General features: G+C 46.4%; 2 protein-coding genes across 2 annotated transcripts in view; one reads left to right on the forward strand and one right to left on the reverse strand.

Moving 5' to 3' along the window:
- Positions 1 to 19,739, reverse strand: part of LOC139379146 (high mobility group protein B2-like) — a 371,903-nt gene that overhangs the window by 183,697 nt on the left and 168,467 nt on the right. The gene's annotated exons all lie outside the window — the stretch shown is intronic.
- LOC139379531 (phosphatidylinositol 4,5-bisphosphate 3-kinase catalytic subunit alpha isoform) overlaps positions 5,353 to 19,739 on the forward strand; it is a 167,096-nt gene continuing 152,709 nt past the window's right edge. The window contains exon 1 of the mRNA XM_071122348.1: positions 5,353 to 5,384. The gene's annotated coding sequence lies outside the window, so the exon portion shown is untranslated. The remainder of the gene's footprint in view (positions 5,385 to 19,739) is intronic.

The following is a 19,739-nucleotide window of genomic DNA, read 5'->3' on the forward strand; positions in this document are numbered from 1 at the left end:
GGAGCACATTTCACGTTTCACTGACTGTCCCCCAGGTTGTGGCAGAAGCACATTTCACGTTTCACTGACTGTCCCCCAGGTTGTGGCAGAAGCACATTTCACGTTTCACTGACTGTCCCCCAGGTTGTGGCAGGAGCACATTTCACGTTTCACTGACTGTCCCCCAGGTTGTGGCAGAAGCACATTTCACGTTTCACTGACTGTCCCCCAGGTTGTGGCAGAAGCACATGTTTCATGTTCCAAAACTGCACATCTTTTATAGTTTCAAATTCTTTATACTGAATGATAATTTATTTATTTATATTTATAATGATAATTTATTTATTTATATTTATAATGATAATTTGGGGAAATAAATATTCTCTTACATCTGAGTATTAGTCACAGTGTAATAGGAAATGCAGCTCTGTCTCTACCTCTCCCCTGGAGCAGAGTGAGCACAGACTGTCCTCTCTGGACAGCCAGGTTGGTCTGTGACGACCGGTCTTTATAGCCAGACTGTCCTCTCTGGACAGCCAGGTTGGTCTGTGACGACCGGTCTCTATAGCCAGACTGTCCTCTCTGGGCAGCCAGGTTTGTCTGTGACGACCGGTCTCTATAGCCAGACTGTCCTCTCTGGGCAGCCAGGTTTGTCTGTGACGACCGGTCTCTATAGCCAGACTGTCCTCTCTGGGCAGCCAGGTTTGTCTGTGACGACCGGTCTCTATAGCCAGACTGTCCTCTCTGGGCAGCCAGGTTTGTCTGTGACGACCGGTCTCTATAGCCAGACTGTCCTCTCTGGGCAGCCAGGTTGGTCTGTGACGACCGGTCTCTATAGCCAGACTGTCCTCTCTGGGCAGCCAGGTTTGTCTGTGACGACCGGTCTCTATAGCCAGACTGTCCTCTCTGGGCAGCCAGGTTTGTCCTGTGTCGACCGGTCTCTATAGCCAGACTGTCCTCTCTGGGCAGCCAGGTTTGGCTGTGACGACCGGTCTCTATAGCCAGACTGTCCTCTCTGGGCAGCCAGGTTTGTCCTGTGATGACCGGTCTCTATAGCCAGACTGTGCTCACTGAGTCTGTACCTAGTCAGTGTTTTCCTCAGTTTTCTATCAGTCACAGTGGTCAGATAGTCTGCCACCATGTACGGTCTGTTTAGAGACAAATAGCATTGAAGTTTACTTTGATTTTCTGTGGTGTATTTCCAAGAGGTGATATATTTTTGTTGCCAATTTTAACCACACATTTGTTTTTAGTGTACATTGATTTAATAACATCATATTTTTTTCCCTCCAATATAACTTTCTGTTAGTCTCTAAAAAGACCTTTGTGCCAAATTGAATGAAATGCTTTCTTGAAGTCTACAAAACACGAGTAGATTGGGCCTTTGTTTTGGTTGACTTGTTGGTCAATTAGAGTGTGGAGGAAATGTGGTCTGTTGTACCATCATTCCAAAAAAATCAAATCTGGCATCTGCTCAGGACGTTGTGTTCATCAAGGAAATGATGTAGTCTGCTATTTATGCAGAGAATTTACCCAAGTTGCTGTTAATGCAAATTCCTCTGTAATTTGGGTCAAATTTGTCTCCATTATTATAGATTGGTTTGATCAATCCTTGGTTCCAAATATTGTGGGCAATAACCTAGAGGGTAACCAGGTTACAGAGAGCCTAGAGGGTAACCAGGTTACAGAGAGCCTAGAGGGTAACCAGGTTACAGAGAGCCTAGAGGATAACCAGGTTACAGAGAGCCTAGAGGGTAACCAGGTTACAGAGAGCCTAGAGGATAACCAGGTTACAGGTAGCCTAGAGGGTAACCAGGTTACAGAGAGCTCTCTCTTTCTGTCTCTCTATGTCTGTCTGTCTATGTCTCTCTCTCTCTATGTCTCTCTCTGTCTCTCTCTATGTCTCTCTCTGTCTCTCTCTATGTCTCTGTCTCTCTCTATGTCTCTGTCTCTCTATGTCTTTGTCTCTCTCTCTCTATGTTTCTGTCTCTCTCTATGTCTGTCTCTCTATGTCTCTGTCTCTCTCTCTCCATGTCTCTCTCTGTCTCTCTCTCTCTATGTCTCTGTCTCTCTATGTCTGTCTCTCTGTCTTTATGTCTGTCTCTCTATGTCTCTGTCTCTCTCTCTATGTCTGTCTCTCTCTCTCTATGTCTGTCTCTCTCTCTCTATGTCTCTGTCTCTCTCTATGTCTCTGTCTCTCTCTCTCTATGTCTCTGTCTCTCTCTCTCTATGTATCTGTCGCTCTCTCTCACACAGTGTTTTCCGCCAGTTATTGTTTTGTAGCTGAGAGAGTGGAGGCAGAGAGCAAGAGAGGGGGGTGGAGTGGTGAGAGAGTGTTGAATGAGAGAGAGAGAGAAAGAGAGAGAGAGAGAGAGAGAGAGAGAGTGGAGGCAGAATGGAGTGAGAGAGTGAAGGCAGAATGGAGTGAGAGAGAGTGGAGTGAGAGTGGAGGCAGAATGGAGTGAGAGAGAGTGGAGGCAGAATGGAGTGAGAGAGTGGAGGCAGAATGGAGTGAGAGTGGAGGCAGAATGGAGTGAGAGAGAGTGGAGTGAGAGGGGAGGCAGAATGGAGTGAGAGAGAGTGGAGGCAGAATGGTGAGAGAGGAAATAAGGTCCTGAGATTGGGTTTTGGGTGGCTCTCACACACACACCAGTGTACACACACACCAGTGTACAGACACACCAGTGTACAGACACATTCAGACACACACCCATTCAGTCAGACTGAGCTGAGCTGTGAAGGTAGAAAACAGGAAAAGTAGAACAATGGGTCCAGCTCTGCACAGCCACTGGCCCTCTCTCTCTCTCTCTCTCCCTCTCCCACTCTCTCTCTCTCTGTCTCTCCTTCTCTCTCCCTCTCCCACTCTCTGTCTCTCCTTCTCTCTCTCTCTCTCTCTGTCTCTCCTTCTCTCTCTCTCTCTCTCTCTCCTTCTCTCTCACTCTCCTCTCTCTCTCCTTCTCTCTCCTTCTCTCTCTACATCTCTCTCTCTCTCCTTCTCTCTCTCTTCTTCTCTCTCCCCCTCTAGCTCCTTCTCTCTCCCTCTCTCTCTCCTTCTCTCTCTAGATCTCACTCCCTCTCTCTCTCTTTCGCTCTCCTCTCGTTCTCCCTCTCTTTCCCTCTCTCTCCCACACACACAGACACCATCAATTATTAACAGACACCTTACAGACACAAACCTGCCAACAACAGCAACACAGAACTGACAGACATGAGGTGTTCTGTCTCCACTAGCTCTGAGAGGAGAGGACTAGAAATACGTACTCTGTCTCTCTGGGTTTGGTGTTGCAGCAGTACAGACAGGGGAGTCATGTACCACAAACATTTGAGCGGGCACAACGTATGTTTAGATGGTTGGGGAGATGTTAAGAGGAAGGCTGTGCCCTCATCCGAAAGTTGGAGAAGTTTGCATTTCCTGCAATCTAATCATTATGCTTAATTCTATGTAAAAAATATTTTTCTGCATATCTAAGCATCTGTATCCTCCTGACTGGTGTTCATTTTTTTTAAAGAAACAAAATATGCTTCTTTGCTCACATCTGGGTAAAGGATTGAAAGGAATGTGAGTCTTATTCAGTATATTTAGTTATTGTTTGATATTCTAAAGTCTACCAACCTTACTAGCAGGCATACCAGCTAAAATAGTGAGACAAGCTAGCTACTATAACTAGATTTTTATCCTGAAATGCCTTCTTGGTATCTAGTTATGAGGATGGGATATTGGGAACCTATTTGGGCTAAAGACACCTTCATCAAACTGCTAGGTGGATATACAGAGAAACTAGAAACAAGATAAATCTGAGAGGGAACGTGCAGCTGTGCATTACACCTTTGAGTACAGAACTAAACACCTGCCCCTATGTCTGGGAAAGAGATAGGGGAGGAGGGAGAGAGAGAGATGGGGGAGGAGGGAGAGAGAGATGGGGGAGGAGGGAGAGAGATAGGTGAGGAGGGAGAGAGATAGGGGAGGAGGGAGAGAGATGGGGGAGGAGGGAGAGAGAGATGGGGGAGGAGGGAGAGAGAGATGGGGAGGAGGGAGAGAGATGGGGGAGGAGGGAGAGAGATAGGGCAGGAGGGAGAGAGAGATGGGGAGGAGGGAGAGAGAGAGATGGGGAGGAGGGAGAGAGAGATGGGGGAGGAGGGAGAGAGATAGGGCAGGAGGGAGAGAGAGATGGGGGAGGAGGGAGAGAGATAGGGGAGGAGGGAGAGAGAGATGGGGGAGGAGGTAGAGAGAGAGGGGAGGGGGAGAGAGAGATAGGGGAGGAGGGATAGAGATAGGGGAGGAGGGAGAGAGATAGGGGAGGGGAGAGAGAGCGATAGGGGAGGGTGGAGAGAGAGAAATAGGGGAGGAGAGAGAGCGAAATAGGCGAGGGGGAGAGAGATAGGGGAGGGGGAGAGAGAGATAGGGGGTGGGAGAGAGAGATAGGGGTTGGGAGAGAGATAGGGGAGGAGGGAGAGAGATAGGGGAGGGGAGAGAGAGAGATAGGGGAGGGTGGAGAGAGAGAAATAGGGGAGGGGAGAGAGAGCGAGATAGGGGAGGGGGAAAGAGATATGGGGTGGGAGAGAGATAGGGGAGGAGGGAGAGAGATAGGGGAGGGGAGAGAGATAGGGGAGGAGGGAGAGAGATAGGGGAGGAGGGAGAGAGAAATGGGGGAGGAGGGAGAGAGAAATAGGGGAGGGGGAGAGAGAGATAGGGGAGGAGGGAGAGAGATAGGGGAGGGGGGAGAGATATAGGGGAGGAGGGAGAGAGAAATAGGGGAGGGGGAGAGATATAGGGGAGGAGGGAGAGAGATAGGGGAGGAGGGAGAGAGATAGGGGAGGAGGGAGAGAGAGATAGGGGAGGGGGAGAGAGATAGGGGAGGAGGGAGAGAGAGATAGGGAGGGGAGAGAGAGAGAGAGAGAGAGAGAGAAGGATGAGAGAGGAGGGAGAGAGATAGGGGAGGAGGGAGAGAGAGAGAGAGAGAAGGATGAGATAGACGGGAGAAAGAGACCAGCGAGGAGGGAGAGAGATAGGGGAGGAGGGAGAGGAAAGAGGATGTGAGGCTACATTGTTTCAGCTGCCAGCAGCCAACCTCCACATCGCTACGGAGACCAGGGGATATGAGGGAGGAACACACACTGTCAGACACACACACACATACTGTCAGACACGCACACATTTACACACACTGTCAGACACACACACACACACACATTTACACACACACTGTCAGACACACACACACACACTGTCAGGCCGGAGCGAAGTGACAGGAAGAGATGCAGCGACAGCCTGATCACACACATAGACCAGTCAGCCTGTATCACCTCTGTAGGTTGGACGTTTATATCAGCTGTAGTACTGTAGGATACTGTTATAGCAGCGAGACTCTAACTGTTGACCTGGAGGAGAAGAGCCTGATCCACCGGTGAGTCTGATGTTTATTCTTTAACCTGTGTGTGTGTGTGTGTCACAGTATGTTTGTGAGTTTGTATGTGTGTGTGTGAGAGAGAAGGATACACCTGTGCAGGGATGAGAGGAGGAGGAGGAAAGGAGGAGAAGGGAGGGAGGAGGAGGAGGAAGGAGGGAGAAGGAGGGAGGGAGAGAGGAGGGGGAAGGAGTAGGAGGAGGGATAGGGAGGGAGGAGGAGGAAGGAGGAGACGGGGATAGGGAGGAGGAGGAGACGGGGATAGGGAGGGAGGAGGAGGGAGAGAGGAGGGGGAAGGTGGAGGAGGAGGAGGAGGGAGAAGGAGGAACGAGGAGACGGGGATAGGGAGGGAGGAGGAGACGGGGATAGGGGGGATGAGGGAGGGAGGAGGAGGAGTATGGGATAGGGAGGGAGGAGGAGGGAAGGATAACCCCCATCCGATTTTAATCCCTAAAGCCCTCCCCCTATCAACAAATAAAGATATGCAGGGAGGGGGGAGAAACAGACTGATCTCTAATCTCACACACACAAACAAAAAGGAGGGGTGGGGGTCAGGGGGTTTGTTTGTGTCGGGTGTGGTCTTAGAATGACCCACCTTTACATCTGCCTGGCAACAGTTACCACAACAACTCTCTCTCTCTCTCTCTATCAACTGTCCCCAAAACAACAACTACATCTCTCTATCAACTGTCCCCAAAACAACAACACTCTCTCTCCCTCTCTCTCTCTCTCTCTCTCTCTCTCTCTCTATCAACTCTCCCCAAAACAACAACTACCTCTCTCTCTCTCTCTCTCTCTCTCTCTCTCTCTATCTATCAACTGTCCCCAAAACAACAACTATCTCTCTCTCTCTCTCAATTTTTCAATTCAATTCAATTCAAGGGCTTTATTGGCATGGGAAACATGTGTTAACATTGCTAAAGCAAGTGAAGAAGATAATATATAAAGTGAAAAACAATCAAAATTAACAGTAAACATTACACATACAGAAGTATATTATATATATATACAGTGTTTTAACAATGTACAAATGGTTAAAGGACACAAGATAAAATAAATAAGCATAAATATGGGTTGTATTTACAATGGTGTTTGTTCTTCACTGGTTGCCCTTTTCTCGTGGCAACAGGTCACAAATCTTACTGCTGTGATGACACACTGTGGTATTTCCCCCAGTAGATATGGGAATTTATGGGAATCTGCCTACAGCGGCCTTTCTCAATAGCAAGGTTATGCTCACTGAGAGCCAGGTCTGTGTAATCTGAGGGAAATATGTGTCTGTACATAGTCACTCTCTCTCTCTCTTAGCCTGTCTGCTCTTGAGAGCCAGGTCTGCCTACGGCGGCCTTTCTCAATAGCAAGGCTATGCTCACTGAGTCTGTACATAGTCACTCTCTCTCTCTCTTAGCCTGTCTTCTCTTGAGAGCCAGGTCTGCCTACGGCGGCCTTTATCAATAGCAAGGCTATGCTCACTGAGTCTGTACATAGTCACTCTCTCTCTCTTAGCCTGTCTGCTCTTGAGAGCCAGGTCTGCCTACGGCGGCCTTTCTCAATAGCAAGGCTATGCTCACTGAGTCTGTACATAGTCAAAGCTTTCCTTAAGTTTGGGTCAGTCACAGTGGTCAGGTATTCTGTCACTGTGTACTCTCTGTTTAGGGACAAACAGCATTCTAGTTTGCTCAGTTTTTTTGTTAATTCTTTCCAATGTGTCAAGTAATTATCTTTTTGTATTCTAATGATTTGGTTGGGTCTAATTGTGTTTCTGTCCTGGGGCTATGTAGGGTGTGTTTGTGTTTGTGAACAGAGCCCCACGACCAGCTTGCTTAGGGGACTCTTCTCCAGGTTCATCTCTCTGTAGGTGATGGCTTTGTTATGGAAGGTTTGTGAATCACTTCCTTTTAGGTGGTTGTAGAATTTAACAGCTCTTTTCTGGATTTTGATAATTAGTGAATTATAAGTGAAATAATCTGTCTGTAAACAATTGTTGGAAAAATTACTTGTGTCATGCACAAAGTAGATGTCCTAACCGACTTGCCAAAACTATAGTTTGTGAACAAGCAATTTCTGGAGTGGTTAAAAAACGAGTTTTAATGGCTCCAACCTAAGTGTATGTAAACTTCTGACTTCAACTGTATATATTGACGAGGGTGGGGCTTAAGCTCTCTCTATCAAATCAAAATCAAATCAAACGTATTTATAAAGCCCTTCTTACATCAGCTGATATCTCAAAGTGCTGTACAGAAACCCAGCCTAAAACCCCAAAACAGCACGCAATGCAGGTGTAGAAGCACGGTGGCTAGGAAAAACTCCCTAGAAAGGCCAGAACCTAGGAAGAAACCTAGAGAGGAACCAGGCTATGAGGGGTGGCCAGTCCTCTTCTGGCTGTGCCGGGTGGAGATTATAACAGAACATGCCCAAGATGTTCAAATGTTCATAGATGTCAGCATGGTCAAATAATAATAATCACAGTGATTGTAGAGGGTGCAACAAGTCAGCACCTCAGGAGTAAATTTCAGTTGGCTTTTCATAGCCGATCATTAGGAGTATCTCTACTGCTACTGCTGTCTCCAGAGAGTTGAAAACAGCAGTTCTGGGACAGGTAGCACGTCCGGTGAACAGGTCAGGGTTCCATAGCCGCAGCCAGAACAGTTGAAACTGGAGCAGCAGCACGGCCAGGTGGACTGGGGACAGCAAGGAGTCATCATGCCAGGTAGTCCTGAGGCATGGTCCTAGGGCTCAGGTCCTCAGAGAGAGAAAGAAAGAAAGATGAAGAGAGAATTAGAGGGAGCATACTTAAATTCACACAGGACACCAGATAAGACAGGAGAAGTACTTCAGATATAACAGACTGACCCTAGCCACCCGACACATAAACTACTGCAGCATAAATACTGGAGGCTGAGACAGGAGGGGTCAGGAGACACTGTGGCCCAATTCGATGATACCCCCGGACAGGGCCAAACAGGCAAGATATAACCCCACCCACTTTGCCAAAGCACAGCCCTCACACCACTAGAAGGATATCTTCAACCACCAACTTACCATCCTGAGACAAGGCCGAGTATAGCCCACAAAGATCTCCGCCACGGCACAACCCAAGGGGGGGCGCCAACCCAGACAGGAAGATCACATCAGTGACTCAACACACTCAAGTGACGCACCCCTCCTAGGGACGGCATGGAAGAGCACCAGTAAGCCAGTGACTCAGCCCCTGTAATAGGGTTAGAGGCAGAGAATCCCAGTGGAGAGAGGGGAACCGGCCAGGCAAAGACAGCAAGGGCGGTTCGTTGCTCCAGAGCTTTTCCGTTCACCTTCACACTCCTGGGCCAGACTACACTCAATCATGTGACCCACTGAAGAGATGAGTCTTCAGTAAAGACTTAAGGGTTGAGACCGAGTCTGCGTCTCTCACATGGGTAGGCAGACCATTCCATAAAAATTTAGCTCTATAGGAGCTCCATTTTTAGAAATTCAGGGGACAATTAGGAGGCCTGCGTCTTGTGACCGTAGCGTACGTGTAGGTATGTACGGCAGGACCAAATTGGAAAGATAGGTAGGAACAAGCCCATGTAATGCTTTGTAGGGTAGCAGTAAAACCTTGAAATCAGCCCTTGCCTTAACAGGAAGCCAGTGTAGGGAGGCTAGCACTGGAGTAATATGATCACATTTTTGGTTCTAGTCAGGATTCTAGCAGCCGTGTTTAGCACTAAGTGAAGTTTATTTAGTGCTTTATCCGGGTAGCCGGAAAGTTGAGCATTGCAGTAGTCTAACCTAGAATTAACAAAAGCATGGATTCATTTTTGGACAGAAAGTTTCTGATTTTTGCAATGTTACGTAGATGGAAAAAAGCTGTCCTTGAAACAGTCTTGATATGTTCTTCAAAAGAGAGATCAGGGTCCAGAGTAACGCAGAGGTTCTTCACAGTTTTACAACCATCAAGATTAATTATCAGATTATCTCTTTGTTTCTTGGGACCTAGAACAAGCATCTCTGTTTTGTCAGAGTTTAAAAGTAGAATGTTTGCAGCCATCCACTTCCTTATGTCTGAAACACATGCTTCTAGCGAGGGCAATTTTGGGGCTTCACCATGTTTCATTGAAATGTACAGCTGTGTGTCATCCGCATAGCAGTGAAAGTTAACATTATGTTTTCGAATGACATCCCCAAGAGGTAAAATATATAGTGAAAACAATAGTGGTCCTAAAACGGAACCTTGAGGAACACCGAAATGTACAGTTGATTTGATTTGTCCAAGTAGACCACTTTGGGTTTCCAATCTCTCCAAAAGGATGTGGTGATCGATAGTATCAAAAGCAGCACTAAGGTCTAGGAGCACGAGGACAGATGCAGAGCCTTGGTCAGACGCCATTAAAAGATAATTTACCACCTTCACAAGTGCAGTCTCAGTGCTATGATAGGGTCTAAAACCAGACTGAAGCATTTCGTATACATTGTTTGTCTTCAGCAAGGTAGTGAGTTGCTGCACAACAGCTTTTTCTAAAATTTTTGAGAGGAATGGAAGATTCGATATAGCCTGATAGTTTTTCATATTTTCTGGGTCAAGGTTTCGCTTTTTCAAGAGAGGCTTTATTACTGCCACTTTTAGTGAGTTTGCTACACATCCGGTGGATAGAGAGGCGTTTATTTTGTTCAACATAGGAGGGCCAAGCACAGGAAGCAGCTCTTTCTGTAGTTTAGTTGGAATAGGGTCCAGTATGCAGCTTGAAGGTTTAGAGGCCATGATTATTTTCATCATTGTGTCAAGAGATATAGTACTAAAACACTTGAGTGTCTCTCTTGATCCTAGGTCCTGGCAGAGTTGTGCAGACTCAGGACAACTGAGCTTTGGAGGAATACACTGTCATGCCCTGACCTTAGAGTGACGTTTTATTTCTCTACTTGGTTTGGTCAGGTTGTGATGTGGGGTGGGCATTCTGTGTTTTGTATTTCTGTGTGTTTGGCCAGGCTGTCTATCGTTCTCTCTGATTGGGTATCATAATTAGGCAGCCTGTTTTTCCACCTCGGTTGTTGACTTTGTTTGATGCATGTATAGCCATAGTCAGCTTCACGTTCATTTGGTTGTTTCTTGCTTTGTTGGTGACTTTCTTAATAAAGGATAAATGTACGCTCACCACGCTGCACCTTGGTCCGGTCGTTTCCCTGACGACGGTCGTGACAGAACTACCCACCACAAACGGACAAAGCGGCGTGGCCGGGAGGAGCAGCATTTTCTGGAGGAATGGACATGGTAGGAGATCTTGGAAGGCAAGGGACCCTGGGCAAAGGCTGGAGAGTATCGAGGTCCAAGGGAGGAGATAGAGGCGGCGAAAGCAGAGCGGTGACAGTACGAGGAGTTGGCACAAGAGAGAGGCAGCCCCAGACTGGTTGGAGACCTGAGCTAACTCCCTGTGCTTACCGTGGGGAGCGTGTGACTGGTCAGGCACCGTGTTATGCAGTGATGCGCACGGTGTCTCCAGTGCACACTCATAGCCCGGTGCGCTAAGGTTCAGCCTCCCGCATCGGCCGGGCTAGAGTGGGCATCCGTCTCTACGGCCCAGGATATCCTGCGCTGGCTCGGCGCACTGTGTCTCCGGTGCGCCTGCACAGCCCAGTGCGTCCTGTGCTAGCGCCCCGCATTTGCTGGCCGAAAGGAACCATCCAGCCAGGACGGGTTGTGCCGGCTCTATGCTCTATGCTTGAGACCTCCAGTGCTCCTCCACGGCCCAGTGTATCCTGTGCCTGTTCCAAGAACCAAGCCTACAGTATGTCTCCCCAGCCTGTTGAGTCCTGTGCCTGCTCCCAGAACGAAGCCTCCAGTGATGATCCATGGCACGAAGCCTCCAGTGATGATCCATGGCACGAAGTCTCCAGGGATGATCCATGACACGAAGCCTCCAGTGAGGATCCATGGCACGAAGCCAGTGATGATCCATGGCACGAAGCCTCCAGTGATGATGAATGGCTCGAAGCCTCCAGTTATGATCCATGGCCCGGAGCCTGCAGTGAGGATCCATGGCACGAAGCCTCCAGCATTGATCCGCGGTCCAGAGTGTGTCAAGTAATTATCTTGATCAACGGTTCAGAGCCTCCAGCGACGGTCTCCAGTCCGAAGCCTCCAGCGACGGTCTCCAGTCCGGAGCATCCAGCGACGGTCTCCAGCGACGATCCCCAGACTGGCCGCGGACTGGGAACCCTCGCTGCATGCCCCGGAAAGGAGGACCCTCGTCACGGGAGGCTCGGGACTGGGGATCGTCGCTGCAGGCCCCGGACTGGGACCGTCGCTGGAGACCCTGGATTGGGGACCGTCGCTGGAGACCCCGGGCTGGGGACCGTCATTGGAGGTTCCGGACTGTGGCCCGTCGTTGGAGGTTCCGGACTGTGGCCCGTCGTTGGAGGTTCCGGACTGTGGCCCATCGTTGGAGGTTCCGGACTGTGGCCCGTCGTTGGAGGTTCCGGACTGTGGCCCATCGTTGGAGGTTTCGGTCTGTGAACTGTCGCCGGAAGCTCTGGACTGCCGAGGCGCACTGTAGACCTGGTGCGTGGTGCCGGCACTGGTGGTACTGGGCTGGTGACACGCACCTCAGGGCGAGTGCAGGGAGCAGGAACAGGACGTACTGGACTGTGGAGGCGCACTGGAGGTCTGGAATGTAGAGCTGACACAACCCGTCCTGGCTGGATGTTTATTTTCTGGCACAGGATGCACTGGGCTGTGCAGACTCACTGGAGACACAGTACGCAGAGCCAGCGCAGGATATCCTGGTCCAAGGAGGTACACTGGAGACCTGGAGCGCTGAGCCGGCACCCTCCTTCCTGGCTGGATGCCCATTCTAGCCCGGCCAATGCGAGGAGCTGGAATAGAGCTGGAATAGACTCATGCAATCTCCTCGTGTGCCCCCCAATTTTTTTTTATTGGTTCTGCCTCTCGGGCTTCCGTGCTAGCCGTGTCCCCTCATATCGTAGCCGTTCCTCCCGTCTCCACCCGCCTCCATGGTAGGCGATCCTCTCCTGACAGTATCTCCACCTGCCTCCATGGTAGGCGATCCTCTCCTGACAGTATCTCCACCTGCCTCCATGGTAGGCGATCCTCTCTTGCCAGTATCTCCACCTGCCTCCATGGTAGGCGATCCTCTCTTGACAGTATCTCCACCTGCCTCCATGGTAGGCGATCCTCTCCTGACAGTATCTCCACCTGCCTCCATGGTAGGCGATCCTCTCCTGACAGTATCTCCACCTGCCTCCATGGTAGGCGATCCTCTCCTGACAGTATTTCCACCTGCCTCCATGGTAGGCGATCCTCTCCTGCCAGTATCTCCTCCCACGTCCAGGATCCTTTACCGTCCACTATTTCGTCCCATGTCCATGCTGTCTGCTCCATCAAACGCTGCTCCTCCTTTTCACTCTGCTTGGTCCTTTTATGGTGGGTTATTCTGTCACGATCGTCGTATTGATGAGACAAGACGCAGCGTGATATGAATACATACTTATTTTAATAAAGAAAGAACACTAAACAAAATAACCGTGACGCTATATAAACCGAGTGCTGACAGGCAACTACACATAGACAATAACCCACAAAATCAAAACGGAAAATGGCAACCTAAATAGGATCCCCAATCAGAGACAACAATAAACAGCTGCCTCTGATTGGGAACCAATTCAGGCCACCATTGACCTACATTTACCTAGACATACCAAAACCCCATAGATATACAAAAATCCTAGACAAGACGAAAACACACATACCCACCCTCGTCACACCCTGACCGAACCAAAATTATAAAGAAAACGAAGATAACTAAGGTCAGGGCGTGACACTTTCTCTATTGTGTTATTGACTGTATGTTTGTTTATCCCATGTGTAACTCTGTTGTTGTTTGTGTCTCACAGCTTTGCTTTATCTTGGCCTAGGTCGCAGTTGTAAATGAGAACTTGTTCTCAACTGGCCTACCTGGTTAAATAAAGGGTTAGAGTTATATATATAAATACCTGGTTAAATAAAGGGTTATATATATAAATACCTGGTTAAATAAAGGGTTATATATATAAATACCTGGTTAAATAAAGGGTTAGAGTTACTGTATATAGCCTCTCTACTGTATATAGCCTCTCTACTGTATACAGCCTCTCTAATGTATATAGCCTCTCCACTGTATATAGCCTCTCTTCTGTATACAGCCTCTCTACTGTATACAGCCTCTCTACTGTATATAGGCTCTCTACTGTATACAGCCTCTCTACTGTATATAGCCTCTCTACTGTATATAGCCTCTCTACTGTATACAGCCTCTCTACTGTATATAGCCTCTCTACTGTATACAGCCTCTCTACTGTATATAGCCTCTCTACTGTATACAGCCTCTCTACTGTATATAGCCTCTCTACTGTATACAGCCTCTCTACTGTATATAGCCTCTCTACTGTATACAGCCTCTCTACTGTATATAGCCTCTCTACTGTATACAGCCTCTCTACTGTATATAGCCTCTCTACTGTATACAGCCTCTCTACTGTATATAGCCTCGCTACTTTTATAGCCTCGCTACTGTATACAGCCTCTCTACTGTATATAGCCTCTCTACTGTTATAGCCTCTCTACTGTATATAGCCTCGCTACTTTTATAGCCTCGCTACTGTATACAGCCTCTCTACTGTATATAGCCTCTCTACTGTTATAGCCTCTCTACTGTATATAGCCTCGCTACTGTATATAGCCTCTCTACTGTATATAGCCTCTCTACTGTATATAGCCTCTCTACTGTATACAGCCTCTCTACTGTATATAGTCTCTCTACTGTATACAGCCTTTCTACTGTATATAGCCTCTCTACTGTATACAGCCTCTCTACTGTATATAGCCTCTCTACTGTATATAGCCTCTCTACTGTATATAGCCTCTACTGTATATAGCCTCTCTACTGTATATAGCCTCTACTGTATATAGCCTCGCTACTGTATATAGCCTCTCTACTGTATATGGCCTCTCTACTGTATATAGCCTCTCTAATGTATATAGCCTCTCTACTGTATATGGCCGCTCTACTGTATATAGCCTCTCTACTGTATATAGCCTCGCTACTGTATATAGCCTCGCTACTTTTATAGCCTCTCTACTGTATATAGCCTCGCTACTTTTATAGCCTCTCTACTGTATACAGCCTCTCTACTGTATATAGCCTCTCTACTGTATATGGCCTCTCTACTGTATACAGCCTCGCTACTGTATATAGCCTCTCTACTGTATACAGCATCTCTACTGTATATAGCCTCTCTACTGTATACAGCCTCTCTACTGTATATAGCCTCTCTACTGTATATAGCCTCTCTACTGTATACAGCCTCTCTACTGTATATAGCCTCTCTACTGTATACAGCCTCTCTACTGTATACAGCCTCTCTACTGTATATAGCCTCTCTACTGTATACAGCCTCTCTACTGTATATAGCCTCGCTACATTTATAGCCTCGCTACTGTATACAGCCTCTCTACTGTATATAGCCTCTCTACTGTATATAGCCTCGCTACTTTTATAGCCTCTCTACTGTATCTAGCCTCTCTACTGTATATAGCCTCTCTACTGTATACAGCCTCTCTACTGTATATAGCCTCTCTACTGTATACAGCCTCTCTACTGTATATAGCCTCTCTACTGTATACAGCCTCTCTACTGTATATAGCATCTCTACTGTATATAGCCTCACTACTGTATATAGCCTCTCTACTGTATATAGCCTCTACTGTATATAGCCTCGCTACTGTATATAGCCTCTCTACTGTATATGGCCTCTCTACTGTATATGGCCTCTCTACTGGATATAGCCTCTCTACTGTATATAGCCCATCTACTGTATATAGCCTCTCTACTGTATTTTAGCCTCGCTACTTTTATAGCCTCTCTACTGTATATAGCCTCGGTACTTTTATAGCCTCTACTGTGTACAGCCTCTCTACTGTATATAGCCTCTCTACTGTATATGGCCTCTCTACTGTATACAGCCTCGCTACTTTTATAGCCTCTCTACTGTATATGGCCTCTCTACTGTATACAGCCTCTCTACTGTATATAGCCTCGCTACTTTTATAGCCTCGCTACTGTATATAGCCTCTCTACTGTATATAGCTTCTCTACTTTTATAGCCTCGCTACTGTATATAGCCTCTCTACTGTATACAGCCTCTCTACTGTATATAGCCTCTCTACTGTATATAGCCTCTCTACTGTATATAGCCTCGCTACTGTATCTAGCCTCTCTACTGTATATAGCCTCTCTACTGTATATAGCCTCTCTACTGTATATAGCCTCACTACTGTATGCAGCCTCTCTACTGTATATAGCCTCTCTACTGTTATAGCCTCTCTACTGTATATAGCCTCTCTACTGTATATGGCCTCTCTAATGTTATAGCCTCTCTACTGTATATAGCCTCACTACTGTATACAGCCTCTCTACTGTATATAGCCTCTCTACTTTTATAGCCTATCTACTGTATATGGCCTCTCTACTGTATACAGCCTCTCTACTGTATATAGCCTCGCTACTTTTATAGCCTCGCTACTGTATATAGCCTCTCTACTGTATATAGCCTCGCTACTTTTATAGCCTCGCTACTGTGTATAGCCTCTCTACTGTATACAGCCTCTCTACTGTATATAGCCTCTCTACTGTATATAGCCTCTACTGTATCTAGCCTCTCTACTGTATATAGCCTCTCTACTGTATATAGCCTCTCTACTGTATACAGCCTCGCTACTTTTATAGCCTCTCTACTGTTATAGCCTCTCTACTGTATATAGCCTCGCTACTTTTATAGCCTCGCTACTGTATACAGCCTCTCTACTGTATATAGCCTCTCTACTGTATATAGCCTCGCTACTGTATATAGCCTCTCTACTGTATATAGCCTCTCTACTGTATACAGCCTCTCTACTGTATATAGTCTCTCTACTGTATACAGCCTTTCTACTGTATATAGCCTCTCTACTGTATACAGCCTCTCTACTGTATATAGCCTCTCTACTGTATATAGCCTCTCTACTGTATATAGCCTCTACTGTATATAGCCTCTCTACTGTATATAGCCTCTACTGTATATAGCCTCGCTACTGTATATAGCCTCTCTACTGTATATGGCCTCTCTACTGTATATAGCCTCTCTAATGTATATAGCCTCTCTACTGTATATGGCCGCTCTACTGTATATAGCCTCTCTACTGTATATAGCCTCGCTACTGTATATAGCCTCGCTACTTTTATAGCCTCTCTACTGTATATAGCCTCGCTACTTTTATAGCCTCTCTACTGTATACAGCCTCTCTACTGTATATAGCCTCTCTACTGTATATGGCCTCTCTACTGTATACAGCCTCGCTACTGTATATAGCCTCTCTACTGTATACAGCATCTCTACTGTATATAGCCTCTCTACTGTATACAGCCTCTCTACTGTATATAGCCTCTCTACTGTATATAGCCTCTCTACTGTATACAGCCTCTCTACTGTATATAGCCTCTCTACTGTATACAGCCTCTCTACTGTATACAGCCTCTCTACTGTATATAGCCTCTCTACTGTATACAGCCTCTCTACTGTATATAGCCTCGCTACATTTATAGCCTCGCTACTGTATACAGCCTCTCTACTGTATATAGCCTCTCTACTGTATATAGCCTCGCTACTTTTATAGCCTCTCTACTGTATCTAGCCTCTCTACTGTATATAGCCTCTCTACTGTATACAGCCTCTCTACTGTATATAGCCTCTCTACTGTATACAGCCTCTCTACTGTATATAGCCTCTCTACTGTATACAGCCTCTCTACTGTATATAGCATCTCTACTGTATATAGCCTCACTACTGTATATAGCCTCTCTACTGTATATAGCCTCTACTGTATATAGCCTCGCTACTGTATATAGCCTCTCTACTGTATATGGCCTCTCTACTGTATATGGCCTCTCTACTGGATATAGCCTCTCTACTGTATATAGCCCCTCTACTGTATATAGCCTCTCTACTGTATTTTAGCCTCGCTACTTTTATAGCCTCTCTACTGTATATAGCCTCGGTACTTTTATAGCCTCTACTGTGTACAGCCTCTCTACTGTATATAGCCTCTCTACTGTATATGGCCTCTCTACTGTATACAGCCTCGCTACTTTTATAGCCTCTCTACTGTATATGGCCTCTCTACTGTATACAGCCTCTCTACTGTATATAGCCTCGCTACTTTTATAGCCTCGCTACTGTATATAGCCTCTCTACTGTATATAGCTTCTCTACTTTTATAGCCTCGCTACTGTATATAGCCTCTCTACTGTATACAGCCTCTCTACTGTATATAGCCTCTCTACTGTATATAGCCTCTCTACTGTATATAGCCTCGCTACTGTATCTAGCCTCTCTACTGTATATAGCCTCTCTACTGTATATAGCCTCTCTACTGTATATAGCCTCACTACTGTATGCAGCCTCTCTACTGTATATAGCCTCTCTACTGTTATAGCCTCTCTACTGTATATAGCCTCTCTACTGTATATGGCCTCTCTAATGTTATAGCCTCTCTACTGTATATAGCCTCACTACTGTATACAGCCTCTCTACTGTATATAGCCTCTCTACTTTTATAGCCTATCTACTGTATATGGCCTCTCTACTGTATACAGCCTCTCTACTGTATATAGCCTCGCTACTTTTATAGCCTCGCTACTGTATATAGCCTCTCTACTGTATATAGCCTCGCTACTTTTATAGCCTCGCTACTGTGTATAGCCTCTCTACTGTATACAGCCTCTCTACTGTATATAGCCTCTCTACTGTATATAGCCTCTACTGTATCTAGCCTCTCTACTGTATATAGCCTCTCTACTGTATATAGCCTCTCTACTGTATACAGCCTCGCTACTTTTATAGCCTCTCTACTGTTATAGCCTCTCTACTGTATATAGCCTCGCTACTTTTATAGCCTCGCTACTGTATACAGCCTCTCTACTGTATATAGCCTCTCTACTGTATATAGCCTCGCTACTGTATATAGCCTCTCTACTGTATATAGCCTCTCTACTGTATATAGCCTCTCTACTGTATACAGCCTCTCTACTGTATATCGTCTCTCTACTGTATACAGCCTCTCTACTGTATATAGCCTCGCTACTTTTATAGCCTCGCTACTGTATACAGCCTCTCTACTGTATATAGCCTCTCTACTGTTATAGCCTCTCTACTGTATATAGCCTCGCTACTTTTATAGCCTCGCTACTGTATACAGCCTCTCTACTGTATATAGCCTCTCTACTGTTATAGCCTCTCTACTGTATATAGCCTCACTACTGTATATAGCCTCTCTACTGTATATAGCCTCTCTACTGTATATAGCCTCTCTACTGTATACAGCCTCTCTACTGTATATAGTCTCTCTACTGTATACAGCCTCTCTACTGTATATAGCCTCTCTACTGTATACAGCCTCTCTACTGTATATAGCCTCTCTACTGTATATAGCCTCTCTACTGTATATAGCCTCTACTGTATATAGCCTCTCTACTGTATATAGCCTCTACTGTATATAGACTCGCTACTGTATATAGCCTCTCTACTGTATATGGCCTCTCTACTGTATATAGCCTCTCTAATGTATATAGCCTCTCTACTGTATATGGCCGCTCTACTGTATATAGCCTCTCTACTGTATATAGCCTCTCTACTGTATATAGCCTCGCTACTTTTATAGCCTCTCTACTGTATATAGCCTCGCTACTTTTATAGCCTCTCTACTGTATACAGCCTCTCTACTGTATATAGCCTCTCTACTGTATATGGCCTCTCTACTGTATACAGCCTCGCTACTGTATATAGCCTCTCTACTGTATACAGCATCTCTACTGTATATAGCCTCTCTACTGTATACAGCTTCTCTACTGTATATAGCCTCTCTACTGTATATAGCCTCTCTACTGTATACAGCCTCTCTACTGTATATAGCCTCTCTACTGTATACAGCCTCTCTACTGTATACAGCCTCTCTACTGTATATAGCCTCTCTACTGTATACAGCCTCTCTACTGTATATAGCCTCGCTACATTTATAGCATCGCTACTGTATACAGCCTCTCTACTGTATATAGCCTCTCTACTGTATATAGCCTCGCTACTTTTATAGCCTCTCTACTGTATCTAGCCTCTCTACTGTATATAGCCTCTCTACTGTTATAGCCTCTCTACTGTATATAGCCTTGCTACTGTATATAGCCTCTCTACTGTATATAGCCTATCTACTGTATATAGCCTCTCTACTGTATACAGCCTCTCTACTGTATATAGCCTCTCTACTGTATACAGCCTCTCTACTGTATATAGCCT

The sequence above is a fragment of the Oncorhynchus clarkii genome, chromosome 21 (genome assembly GCF_045791955.1).
Source record: "Oncorhynchus clarkii lewisi isolate Uvic-CL-2024 chromosome 21, UVic_Ocla_1.0, whole genome shotgun sequence".
Taxonomy (NCBI): Eukaryota; Metazoa; Chordata; class Actinopteri; order Salmoniformes; family Salmonidae; genus Oncorhynchus; species Oncorhynchus clarkii.